We start from the raw sequence: 12,724 nt of genomic DNA, 5'->3' as shown, positions 1-12,724 counted from the left end.
GAACAAAGACAACGAGGGTGCAGTCAAGGAGGAAGGGGAAGCGGTCTATCATCTGAAGGCCACAATGAAATCAGATAGAGAAATGAAGATGTGGGCACTAGCAGGAACCAGAGGAATGAGGGTTTCAACCACTCCCATGATCAAGACTTTGGAAATCAAAGAGGAAGAGGTAGAGGACGTGGAGAAGGAAGAGGAGGCTTCCATGGTACCTATTTCCATTACAATGAAGAAGGTCATCGTGCCTTTGAATGCCCTCAATGACAAGGAAGGACAGATAGGAGATCTGAGGGCCAAACTAGGGTTGCTTATGTGGATGAGGATGCACAATCATCACATTCAGAGGATGCAGAAAGAGGAGAGACCTTGGCAAATGAAAGAGTCCTACTAAGTGGTGACATTTAACTAGGACAATGGAGGAGTTTGTTCCGTACCAGATGCAAGTGTGAGGATAAATGTTGTGACGTGATCATCTATGGTGGTAGCACTGATAAATTGGAATCAGAAGAGATGGTCTCTAAGTTGGAGCTTAAGAGGGAGAAACATCCCCAGCCCTATCAGATTGCTTGGGTAAAAGATGATCATAAGGTCCTTTTAAGTGAACAATGTTTAGTGAAATTCAAAATTGGGAGTTACCATGATGAAGTTCTCTATGATATTATTCCAATGGATGTTTGCCATCTATTATTGGGTAGACCATGGCAGTTTGATAGACATGCAGTACATGATGGACATGCAAACACATACTCTCTGACAAAGGATGGAGTGTGCCACAAATTGAAGCCCATGAAAAAGGAAGGTGAAAAGGTATGTAGTAGTGCTAGGATTTGTCTTGTTGATGAAAGGAAGTTTTTAGATGGCATGAAACATCAGCATATGTGCTATGCTTTGATTCCTACAAAAAATAAAGAAGGTAGTAGTAAAATACCACTTGAAGTTTCAAATTTACTAGGGGAATTTCAAAATATTATCTCTGATAATGTTCTAGATGGATTGCCACTAGTAAGGCAAATCAGTCATCAGATAGATCTAATTCCTAGAGCAAGTTTTCATAACAAGGTTGTTCATAGGATGACTCCTACTGAAAGAGAGGAGCTAAATAGATAGGTTCAGGAGATGTTGAGGAAGGGCTTGATTCAAGAGAGCTTGAGTCCATGTGTAGTACCTACAGTACTCATACCAAAGAAGGATGGAGAGTGGAGGATGTGTACAAATTCTTAAGTTATAAATAGGATAACCATCAAGTACCAATTTTTTTTACCAAGGATGGATGATCTTATGGATTGGTTGAGTGGAGCTCAGTACTTCACAAAGATAGATCTCAAGAGTGGCTATCATCAAATATAGATTCGAGAAGGAGATGAGTGGAAAATAGCCTTCAAGACCAAGGAGGGTCTTTATGAGTGGATAGTCATGCCCTTTGGATTGATGAACGCCCCAAGCACCTTCATGCGGCTCATGAATGAGGTACTTAAGAAGTTCTTGGGAAAATTTGTTATTGTCTGTTTGGATGATATTTTAATTTTCAGCAAGACTTTGGAAGAACATTTACTGCATATTCATAGTGTCCTTGAAAGGCTAAGGGAAGAGAAACTATTAATTAATCTGAAGAAGTGTATCTTTGCAAAAAGGGAGTTAGTCTATTTGGGGTTTGTTATATCACCTGAAGGTCACAAAATGTATCCAAAGAAGGTAAAAGCTATCTTGGAATGGGCTACTCCAAGGTATACTACTAAGGCAAGATCATTTCATGGTCTGGTTAGTTTTTAAAGGAAGATTATTAAGAATTTCAGTGGCGTATGCGCACCCCTAACTGATACAATAAGAGGGGATAGAAAAGAGTTCAAATGGACTACAACAGCTGAGAGAAGTTTTGAAGTGCTGAAGAAGAAGTTAACAGAAGAACCTGTGTTGGCACTTCCAGATTTTAGAAAGGTTTTCCAAGTGGATTGTGATGCCAGTGGCAGTGCTATTGGGGCTGTATTAAGCCAAGAAGGTAAGCCTATTGCATATTTTAGTGAAAATTTGTATGATGCAAAGAAGAAGTATTCTGTTTATGATCAAGAGTTCTATGCAATAGTTTAGGCCTTAAAGAAATGGAGGCATTATTTATTTCCAAAGGAATTTGTTTTGTATACTGATCATAGGGCATTACAGTACTTAAACAGCCAAGGTAAATTGAATCAGAGGCATATGAAGTGGGTAGAGTTCTTACAGAGCTCTACATTTGTGTTGAAGCATAGAAGTGGAAAATCTAACAGTGTTACAGATGCACTAAGTAGGAGACAATTGTTGCTTACAGTAATGCAGGTTGAAGTAATTGGGTTTGATGAACTCAAGAAATTGTACCCCGAGGATCCTAATTTTGCTGAAGCATGGAAAGCTTGTAAAGAACCTATTGCTGTAGATAGAACCAAGTGGTTAGACTATTTTATTCAGGATGGCATGTTGTTCAAGGGTAGTCAATTGTGCATTCCAAGAAGTTCCATGAGGGAAAATCTGATGAAGGAGAAACATAGTGGAGGGATGGCAGGACATTTTGGTCAAGATAAGACCATTGCCATTCTTAGAGAATATTATTTGTGGCCTAAAATTACATAGGATGTGAAGAAGTTTGTACAGAGTTGCCAGGTTTGTCAAGTTGCCAAGGGGTTTAGTCACAATACTGGCCTATATCAGCCATTGCCTATTCCATCAAGGCCATGGGAGGACATAAGTATGGATTTTGTTCTTGGATTGCCAAGGACACCAAGGGGTAATGACTTAGTATTCACGGTGGTTGATAGGTTCTCCAAAATGGCACATTTCATTCCATGCCACAAAACTCATGATGCTGTCCATATTGCAGACTTGTTTTTCGAAGAGTTGGTAAGACTACATGGTCTTCCAAGGAGTATAGTATCTGATAGAGATACTAATTTGTTGGGTATTTCTAGAGGACATTGTGGAAGAAGTTGAGAACAAACCTAAAATTCAGTTCCATGCATTATCCGCAGACTGATGGCCAAAAAGAAGTTGTAAATAGAAGTTTGGGCAATTTGCTGAGACGTTTAGTTGGGGATAAGCCCAAGGGATGGGATTTGATTCTACCACAAGCAGAGTTTGCTTACAATAACTCTATAAATAGGAGTACTAGAAAATCATCATTCCAAATTGTATATGGGAATAGCCCAAGGACTGCACCAAAATTGAGGAAGATAGACCAAGGGGAGAGGACAAGTGCTAAAGCTGAGGAATTTGCTGAATATATCAAGCGTCTACATGAGGAGGTTCAAGCACACATTACCAAGATGAATCAAGAGTATAAAGCTAGGGCTGATGAAAGGAGAAAACATAAGGAATTCCAAGTAGGGGATCTAGTCATGGTGCACTTACGAAAAGAAATATTTCCAGCTAGTACTTACAACAAGCTGAAAATTAAGAAATTTGGCCCCTGCAAAATTTTGAAGAAACATGACTCAGGAAATGCATATGAAGTGGAGTTGCCAGATGGTATTCACATTTCTCCCATTTTCAACATTGCAGATTTAATAGAGTACCATTATGATGGTGTAGATGAGGAGCTGGTGTTAGAGCCATGTCCAATTCCTACTTCTAAGAAGGAGGAGATAGAAGACATTCTAGATCATCGTGTGGGTAGGAGTACCAAAAACAGGCAGTATGAAGAGTATTTGGTCAAATGGAAAGGACGACTGATCAAGGACTCAACTTGGATTTCAGCACCTAAGGTTTCCTATTTGGGATTTCCTCTACCATTCATAAAGTGACAGGGTCACTTTTCAATCTACCCTGGGTGTCTGATGCAGGAGCATCTAGAGGTATAAGGGCAATCCTGTGTCACCCAAAAAATATACTTAGACTTAGTTTCTATTTCATCTGTTTTCATTTTTGGATACCCATTTGTGTCAAATAAAGGTTCCAACACTCATAGTTCCACTATCAGTGTTTGTGTAAATCTCGAAAAAAATAGGAGTATGTAATTGAGCCATCATTTTCGTGAACTAGGAGGTGTAAATTGGCTAGATGAATGTAATTGTAATTTAGAGCATTGTTGAAAAATAATCAGGTCAAAAGGCCCCACGATTTGAAAGTTATTATAGTTTTTCGAGTTGTGGAGACCTCCTAAGAATGCTTCAAAGTCAGGTTAGGGGCATTAAATGACCTCAAAAAGGGCCAAAAATGGGGGATGAGTGAAGCTGGTCCATAGGGCTATAGAGCACTTTGAGAGCTTTCCAAAAATGTAAATGGTTCGTCAATCGGAGCTATGGTTCAAAAGTTATGCCTCCTGAAAGTTTGGTTACCATTTCTAGATTCTTATAGATTTGCATCAACTTCTAACACAGTTTCTGGAACCTTCTATTTGGTTGGTTGATGCCTACTAGCACTTTGTAGAATGTACTCCTAGTCCTTAATCCTTCGGGGTCTATTTAAAGAGATTTTTGGCATTGTAAAAGGTAGTTCGGAGTGGAGTTTGAGAGGATGTACTGAAAGGAGAAATTATCTCCACATTTATGCTATTGTAAGCCCTTAGGGCATGTTTTGAAGTTTATTTTCTCTATACTGAATGTACTAGCTTATTTTTTAGTTAATACAATTTCCCTTTTTCTGTTGTGTCCATTCTATTCTTGGGTTGTGTCCCCATCAATATTTTTTTGAAAAGGATTGGATTGATATCTCTACTATGAGATACATTATATAAAATAATCTAAAATTGAAGAATATTGAGGGCATAGTAAACTAGAAAGTCTATGATAGACTTATTGAGAAAAAGGCACCAATAGGAGAAGAAGATTTAGAACTTCAAAACTCTAGATGCTAAGAACCATTTGCAAGACTGATGACAAAGAAGAGACTAAGAGATTATTGAATAATCTTGTACCATATTTGAGAAATAAAGTAAGACCATTTTTGTTTATGGTGGGTGAGAAAGATAAATTAAAAAGCAAGATTGCAATAGCAATAAGTCAAAAGTTGACAAAATCTAACGCAACATCTCCACCAGCACCCAAAACCTCAGAAGTGTCAGTGGGTGGTGAAACTACGCAAATAGATTAGACCAATGTTACCATTAACATTGATGATACTAATATTTTTGAAGGTTCTGAATAGAATGAGCCTCATACCAAGGATATTGAAGACAAACTAAGACAAATTGAAGAGAAAAAGAGGTTACTTGAAGTAGAAAAGAAGAAAGTAGAAGAGGATAAGCAAAAATTGCTTGAGGATGAGAAGAAAAGAAAGGAAGAGGAGGAAAAGAAAATAATAGAAAAAAAAGAAATAAAAAAGAAAATAGAGGAAGACAAGAAGAAGAGACTGGAAGACAAAGAGAAGAGAGAAAATGAAAGGAAGGAAAAAGAAAAGAAAGAAGAAGAAGAGAGAATAGTAAAAGAGGTAGCCAAGAAGCAAAGGGAGGATGACACTAAGCCTTCTAGTTCATATACTCCACTTTCACTTGATAGCTTAGCAACTGATGATGATAATCAAACTGACTTGATCTCATCCTTATCAAAGCTTATTCAAAAGAAAAGAACAATGAAGAGGCTCGAGAAAACCTTGATGGAGGTTATCGATAGACTGCATAGTACTCTAGTAGTGTAGCATATAGAATAAATTCTAGAATAGAGGGCACAGGTAGTTTTGAAGTCATTTTTTGGTGTAAATATGTATTTACTATTTACACTTACTTAAGTTTACTTAGGTCAATGCATTATTTTAATATTTTATTTTGTTAGACACTTAGGAGTTTCCGTATCTTTTTGAGTTTTCATGTTGACAACACAAAAGTACACAACTCTATTTCAACACATGGTGTCTACAACATTGGATTGTGTATCATTTACTAAGTTGTCATGTAGACAACATAGTTATTCACACTCCATTTTTTGCACATGTTTCCTACAACACTCATTTGCATGTTACACCCTTGTAGGCTTATCCTCTTATTATCGCACTTACTTTCATGCTTAATGGAGGATAACCCATATCTAGTGGATATGTGCTTGGTTGTATGACTTATCATGTAGCTAATTTAGAGGCATTCTAGATGTATCTCAGATGCCTTTATATATAGGCACCCTAGTGTACCTTTAATGCATATTGAATGAATATATCATTATTCTGATCATACTCTCTCTTTCTGGTCTATAGGTGTGCTTGTGTTTGAGTTCTTAGTTCTTGGGTGAATTTTTCCCTAAGAAAAATTCTTACATGGTATTAATGCTTGAAGATTTTCTCTTCACATAGCTATTCTAGATCATTGTTACTTCAACACCTCAGCCCGAATCTAGAGTACTATAGAAATTGAAAGTGTCTAGATCTAGATCTGACCTCGCCATTGCATCCAAAATGTTGATTCAATGAAGATCAACTATAAATTTGGCTACCTTAGCCCAAAGTTGAACATGAGACAATAATTTTTTGCAAATCAACACCCAAAGGCCCTTATTTGCAATTTGGGTAAGGTCATTTGTAGATCTATTTGATTAATTTTTTGGGTCTATAATTTAATTCTCTGCAATTTTTAATTGTATTATTTCAAAAAAAAAAACCCTCTAGGAAACTAGCAAAGAAATTTTTTTGCAGGTATATGGTTGTCAAATCCTAGCCCTATGTAGAGGAATATTCCATTTGGTAGATTTATTATAGTATAGATGCATCAAATTCAAAATCTAGCTAGATATCCTCGACTGCACTTACCAAAAAAATTTCAGCCTAGCCACCACCTACCGAGTAGCGACCATAGTCCACATCTATAATTTAATTCTCTACATTTTTTTACTATATTATTTCAAAAAAAAAATACTCTCTAGGCGGCTAGCAAAGAATTTTTTTTGTAGTTAGAGGACTGTCAAATCCTGGCCCTGTGTAGAGGAATATTCTATTTGGTAGATTTATTATAGTACGGATGCATCATAGTCAAAATATGGCTAGATATCCTCAATTGCACTTATTGGAAAAAATTTCAGCCTAACCACCACCTACCGGCTAACGACCATAGTCAACATTCTAGTGACCTCTTTTTTATATAGCCTCCACAACCTTTTCCATTTAAACTACAAAGAGGCCTATCACATGGTCAATGTGGGATAAACCCCACATTTTACAGTAACCCGCAAGTGATTTCCCAACTACCTAAAGTCTCCTGATAGTGTTGTTGGAAACCCCAGTGACAACATGTGAATGAACAACCATTATTTATTTTTTTGGCCATAGTGACAATTTTTTTTCCCCCTGCTCCATTTAGTAACATAGTGGACCAATAAGAAGTAGCTACAACATGAAGACATGTGACATTTTTTAATCACCCAGACTCACCATGTCATATCCCATACAATAGCCTTGTCACTTGCCACGGTGGATAAACTATCACTAACCAAATTTAGACATGTTGATTGTACTATGCCATGTAGATGTTGCCTCAACAAACCTCCATACGAGTGCCATGTGGATTGTATTCTACCAAAACATACTCGTCAAAAGCATGCAATTACTGAGTTAGTGCCCCATCCTTAGCCATGTGTACAGACACATCAGTACCATGTGGATAGTGACTCAATTTTCATGTGTCATCCTTATCAAAATCTCCATATGACCATACAAGTTCCATGTCACATCTATACCATACAAACAATCCAGTCACCCTGCCATGTCAACCTGGGTACTAATTTTTTCCTGACATTAGCATTTTGATAGGTTAAATTTTGTAAGAGTTGAGGAAAGCCAACTCCGAAGATGCCCAAGATTACCTGCATGCGAGAACCTGTTAAAGAGAAGCCAAGAAGAGGAAGAGCATGGAGCAAGGGAAAAACCCTAAACGGACATGAGAGACCAAAAGTATGCAAACATAATGAAAATGTATTTACAATGAGAAGTAATTTGATGATAATACAATGAGGGAGAGGTCACTTATAAAGACCTCAAGAAAGTTTGTAGAACAAGCTAGAAGGTGGTAGAAGATAAGAATGACAACTCAACATATATCCACAAAAGGTGGAACATGCTAGAAGGGAACAAACTCTCGTGTTGTCAACAACTAACCACTACATGCATTAAATATAAAATATTAAATAAATGAATTAACTAAGTAAGCTTAAGTAATAGAATAAATAATAAATAAATAATTATTTATTTACTCTAACACCCCCCCTTAAGTGCAACTTAGGGAAATGCCTTAAGCTCACAAAACTAAGATGAATGCAAAATGGGTCCCAGCAACGAGGCCATGTTAGGTACCCAAGTACAATGTAAGAAAAAGCAACCTCTATAAATGAGGAAAGAGAGAAAATCACGTGGGAAAAACCCTCCCCCAAAAAGAGGTAACCTAGTGAAGAACTAAAGAAGTCTCCAACTAGGGAAATGTCCCCTAAAATAGGAACAAGTAGTGATCGTGAAGAAGCATCATTGAAGCATGAAGAAGCCACAAATATGCCAAATTGCTGATCTAAAGAACCTCCATGGAAGAAGAATGCATAAACTAAGCATGTCTATATGGTAGATGATCCATCTCACCGAAATGCATAGGTAGCCAGCCACTACAATTGCCTTGTATATAGGATCAACCACTGAATACATAGTTCACACTATCGAACCATCTAACCAAGGATGCATTAGAAAAACAACATAACCCCCTCTTAATGTAGATGGGATGTGATGATAAGCAATTGAGAAGGTGGGCCAAAGTCTCCTGTAGACGAACTAAGAACGATGAGAGAGGAAGAGAGGTACAAAACACCTATAAAGACACGATCAAACTGACTCTATATGGGGCTAATGTCATGGAAGGGACACTCACTTAACAAAGGGAGAAGGCCTAAAACAAAAAACAACTATCCCCCCCATGGTGCTCTATGAAAATAGTGCACATACAACTGACTCAAAACAATGTTCATGATCCCTGAAATGCAAAAGTGGCACTTTATCTCAGTGTGATACAAAAAAGTGCTTCAAAATGATAGCTATAATGATCAAAACTAAAAAACAAGCTAATAAAAAACAAAGTACAGCCTAAAACAAGGGAAACCATGCCAAGAAAATGATCCTCGGGCCTAAAAAACTCAAAATATCCACCATATAGCAAAAATGCCAAAACTATGATAGAAAGAGCATAGCCCAAAAACTTAGAAAAAGGACCACATTTTTGAAAAGATAACAGACCCAGATTTCCAAAAATATAAAGTTTTCAAAAAATTGACATGGGACAAAAAAGATATGCTTGCCAGAGTTAAAAATAGAACTTTGGACTTCAACTAAAAAAGGGCAATAAAAAAGGATCAAAATCTAAAAATACCTATACCAAAGCCTCCATCTCAAAACTGGCTTTCTGACACTTCTTTCAGATCATAAAAATACGTCTGTATGTAAAAGTTATGGCCAAAAAACCAAAGGTAGGTCCAAAATAGAACTAGGAGAGGTGCATGGAAGGATGATGATGCCAGTGCTGATGTCAGCAGGTCATGTGATTAAATTTGATAGCATGCAGCACATCACAACAAAAAAAGAGGCCACATGGCTACCATGTGGTAGAATAGATGATGTGGTAGGGGCCACGTGGTAATGTGCCACATGGCAGACCTGCCACATGTCAAGTGGACTGTAGCTACTGACGCAGCAAAGAATGCTGAAGTGGCTCCTCAAAAAATGGACTGTGCATGTCAACAGGTGTCAAATGATGATAGTGTCCATGTTGGTGTTGAACAAGTAGGTGGCAAACTAAGAAGCTCCACCGGCAGAGTGCTAAAAAAAATGGCAGAGCGGCAGAGGACCTGGCGAAGGGTGGCACTGTTAGGCGAAGATTTGAAGCGCCATTGTTAGGAGGTAGCTCGCTGGCTAGGCAGCAGGGGCTGCAAAGTAGAGGGTGGCACCATCGATGTTTGTCACTAGGGGCTGCGCAGTGGTGGCCATTAGGCAGCGTGCTAAAAAACTATTTTTTTTCTAATCGCAGATCATCCGTACGACCGTATGGAAGGGCCTACGGGCAAAAATTTTTTGCCTCCCAGAGCTGTGTCTCCAAAAATATAAAGTTTTATATGAATTCTGACTATAAGCGGCCTTTTGGATCCAATGGTGATGCCCATTTGGCCCTAATGTGCTCTAAACAATTTTTGATCCCCTGATTTGAAGAAAAAATGCACAAACAAACTAAGGTTTGTGACTTCAAATCATGACTTCAAAAATATTCAACCAAGTAGTAGTAGGAAGGCTCTGATACCATGTAGGAGTTAAGGAAAGCCAACTCCTAAGATGCCCAAGATCACCTGCATGCGAGAACTTGTCAAAGAGAGTCAAGAAGAGGAAGAGCATGGAGTAAGGGAAAAACCCTAAATGGACATGAGAGACCACAAGTATGCAAACACAATGAAAATTTATTTACAATGAGAAGTAATGTGATGATAATACAATGAGGGAGAGGTCGCTTATAAAGATCTCAAGGAAGCTAGTAGAACAAGTTGGAAGGTGGTAGAAGATAAGGATGACAACTCAACACATATCCACAAAAGGTGGAACATGCTAGAAGGGAACAAACTCCCATGTTGTCAAAGCTTAAGTAATAGAATAAATAATTAATTATTTACTCAAACAAATTTGATGGTCATCTAACTATCATTCCTATTTTTTTTGAAACTACTATAATGGTTGTTTGACCATGAATTTTAAGATAGCAATTTTCCTTCTAGATCCCTCTCCAGATTGCTTTTTGATTTGGCAACCTGACTTTGTGAGCCCATAACTTAGACATCTAGACTCTAATTCGGGTGCATTTTTTTTTGAAATTGGGTAGAATTTCTGAAACTTTCTAGTGGTGGTGTTCTTTTCTAGTTTTTGTGCAAGGATATTTTAGAAATTCAATCCTAAATTTTGCAACTTCAAACACTCTATACAAGCTCATCTGGACACGAAAATAAGTTCCATTTTTTTTAAAGTGCATTATTTTTTGTCTACTTTCTAGATATATAGTTAGATTCTAAGGTTGTGTGGACAAAAATCTCACTTTCAAACTTAGGGCTTTTTCTACATTGTACTGGTTTGATTACTTTTCAGAATTGTTGTATATCTAAGCTACAATGCTTAGTGATAGATTTGGGCCTCAAAAGGTAGTTGTAAAAGAAAAATTAGAAGTCCACTTTTTTCATTTTGACAAGTGGCCCATTGTACACACACTACTTACAAAGTACCAAAAGCATCTTTTTTAGGGGGGTTTGTTGATTGAGTGAAAAGAGGGGGTGTGTATTATGTTCTTCTATCTCTCTTTTGTGCTCTCTTCATTTCTAAATCATGAATTCATTTAAATGTCCACCTCTAAATTCAAGCAATTATTCTACATGGAAAGATATTGCTTGGAGTAGATTAATGGAAAAAGGTTATAGTCTTTATGTTGATGGTACAATTACCAAAACTACTACTGCTAAAGAACTCATTGAATGGAAAAAAATAAGACCAATAGGTTTTAGGAATTATCAAGAGTTGTGGTCATAGAGATCTCTTCTTCCACATTGCTGAATGTACAGAATCCAAATCAGCTTTGGATAAACTTGAATCATTCTATGGTAAGGTGGATGAAGAAAAAAGATTTCAAATTGAGGATGATCAACTTCTCTTGGATTCAATGAACTTTGACACAATTCAAGATTACATCAACAAAGCCAATGAGTATAGGGTACTACTTAAAGATTGTGGAAATCCCATGAAGGATGACAAGTTGATTGATCACATCCTAAAGAGGCTACCTTTAGAGTATGTTTCCTTTGTTTTGAGTTTTAATACTCATAGGTTGACCATGAGAACTACTTACCAAAAGTTTACATTTGATGCATTTTCAGAAATGTTGATTGTTGAACAATCTCACTTGATGTATTTAGGACTTCTCATGACATCAAAAACCAAAGCCTTGGTGGCTAGTGATGAGCACCAATCAATTCAAGGAGGGAAATGTTCTACCAAAAACAAGAAAAAGTAGTGGAAGAAAAAAACACAATCTGAGACACAACAATCCTCCTCATAGCAAGGAAATTCTTCTTCCAACAAGAAGGGAAGTAATGAAAAGAAGGACAAACTTTTTTTTGTCTATTGCAAAAAGCCAAATCATGATGAGCATCATTGGAAGACTAAAAGAATCCATGAGTTGGAAAACCTACTTAGGAAGAACAATATTCAAGTGCTAGCTACTTCCAAGGATTTAACTCCATCCTCTTCAAAGGGAAAAGGGAAAGCACTTATTGCAAATAAAAGTTCTTTTTTGGAATGGATACTTGAATTAGGTGCCTCCAACCATATGGGTTCTTCAAAGGGAGACTTTTCTTCATTAAAGCAATCACAGGTACCACACATCTTCATGGGAGATGATACTAAAATGGAATTTGAAGGAAAAGGATAGGTGGAAATGGAAAATGGGAAATTTAGAGATATTCTCTACATTCCAAACCTTAGCTCTAATCTCCTCTTAGTTTACGAAATCACTCACCTTGGAGATGGTCACAAAGTTGAGTTCCTTCCAGATTTAGTCATGATGCACAGTCTAAAAGATGATCCATTAGTTGTAGTGGAGAAAGTCAATCATGACAAGAGGCTTAATTCCTTCTCCCACTTTGTGGATAGGTCTCCTTCTCAAGCCTTGTTGACTCACTCTACTTCATAAATCACATTATGGCATGAGTAGTTTGGTTATCTTTCCTTCCTAAAACTCATGGTCAAAGGTCTACCTAACATTAAATTTTCTAAGGGAGAGTGTTTG

At 37.3% G+C, this 12,724-nt stretch overlaps 1 pseudogene; it reads left to right on the top strand.

Moving 5' to 3' along the window:
* The first annotated feature begins 9,549 nt into the window (after positions 1 to 9,549).
* LOC149532858 (uncharacterized) overlaps positions 9,550 to 12,724 on the top strand; it is a 178,311-nt pseudogene continuing 175,136 nt past the window's right edge.

This window comes from Cupressus sempervirens, chromosome 10, assembly GCF_028749045.1.
Source record: "Cupressus sempervirens isolate cs-2001-9-10 chromosome 10, ASM2874904v1, whole genome shotgun sequence".
Taxonomy (NCBI): domain Eukaryota; kingdom Viridiplantae; phylum Streptophyta; class Pinopsida; order Cupressales; family Cupressaceae; genus Cupressus; species Cupressus sempervirens.
This window is presented reverse-complemented; position numbering and strand designations above follow the sequence as displayed.